Source organism: Hipposideros armiger, unplaced genomic scaffold (assembly GCF_001890085.2).
Source record: "Hipposideros armiger isolate ML-2016 unplaced genomic scaffold, ASM189008v1 scaffold_1135, whole genome shotgun sequence".
NCBI classification, from domain to species: Eukaryota; Metazoa; Chordata; class Mammalia; order Chiroptera; family Hipposideridae; genus Hipposideros; species Hipposideros armiger.
In genome coordinates, this window is record NW_017732485.1 from 343,326 (window position 1) to 344,717 (window position 1,392).

General features: G+C 45.8%; 1 long non-coding RNA gene across 2 annotated transcripts in view; it reads right to left on the reverse strand.

Annotated features, from left to right (window-relative positions):
- Positions 1-1,392, reverse strand: part of LOC109376467 (uncharacterized) — a 372,029-nt gene that overhangs the window by 335,410 nt on the left and 35,227 nt on the right. The window lies entirely within an intron of this gene.

Consider the following 1,392-nt stretch of genomic DNA (forward strand, 5'->3'; position numbering starts at 1 on the left):
AAAAGTACCCAGGGCCACACAGATGAATTCTAGAACTGGCTTGCACCTTACATGTTGTGGGACCCTGAGCAAGTAGCTTACCTTTTCTGATCCTGTGGTTGTATCTATAAACCTGGGTGAATAATTCTTATCCTCTCTTATTTTACAGAGTGGTTGTGGGGATAAAATGATCTCATTGATGAGAAAACACTTGCAAAAAAAAAAGCACCCAAGTTCCATGTGTCATAAGATTATTCTTACTGTCAAATGAGATAAGAGATGTGATGTGATATCTTATGTATCTTATATAAATTGTCAGTTCACCTTATACAAGTCAGTTAGTCTCTCCTGGCCTGTTTTCTCATTTAAATGATAAGCCCACTTATGCCCCTTTTATCACTAAAACTGTACGGTTCAGGGATTGATTTATTGTCACATATGATTACTGTTATTCCACAACATATCAGTCAGGATCACAGAAAAACAAGATGACAAAGAAGGACCAGTGCCTAACATGGAAGGAACACTAGGATTAGAGGCAACAGTTCTTGGTTTGGGTTTCAGCCTTGCCACTCCCTGGGTTTGCAGCCTTAGGCAAGTTCCTTCCCCCTCTTCAGGGTTTCCACATCCTCATGAGTAAAAATGAAAAGCTGGGTGAAATCAATGGAGAGCAGACCTCTGCTGTTTATGCCTCTGTAGCGTCTATGCCTCCTTTTTCTGTCATGACTCCCCGGCACTCCTTGGGGGAACCTGCCCTACCCTCGTCCTCATCCATGAGGTTCATGTGCCACTGACCCCATTGCCTGCAGCTCCATGAATGGAGCTGCAACACTTGATCCAGGCCTGGCCAATGCTGGTTCCATTTTCCTGGTCATAATGATTAACTCAGAGATGTGCACTCACCCAAAATGGCCCAGTGAAACCATATCCCAGATTCTGCTGGAACTGTTGTGTTAGAAAGGACAAACCTTTCCCTAACAGGACTGGGAGCAGTGAAGAACCTGGAGTCTTGCTGGTGACCCTCTGTCTCCCACATGGGAAGGGGCTTCCTGAGAAGGGAACCAATGCAGAGGAAAGCAAAGAGCAATGGCAGTCCCTGATAATGTCACCTGAGCTCCTGACCCAACCCTGAATGACGACACACACCCAAAGTTACCTAAACCCAGAAATTATCTTTTCAGCTAAAGCTAGCTTGAGGTGGGTTTCTGTAACATGCAACTGAAGGTGCTTCTGACTGATACACACACATCTTCAAACTTGCCAAGTGGAGGCCTGGAGGGTCCCCAGAGGTGCTTTTGGGGCCACTGAAGCAAAGCTGGGGCAGGCCACACTCACTGGCAGGGATGTGGGGCCTGTGTGTCCCATTTAAACAGAGCACCTTTTGCTTTATGGGTTTTATATACTGGGCTACAT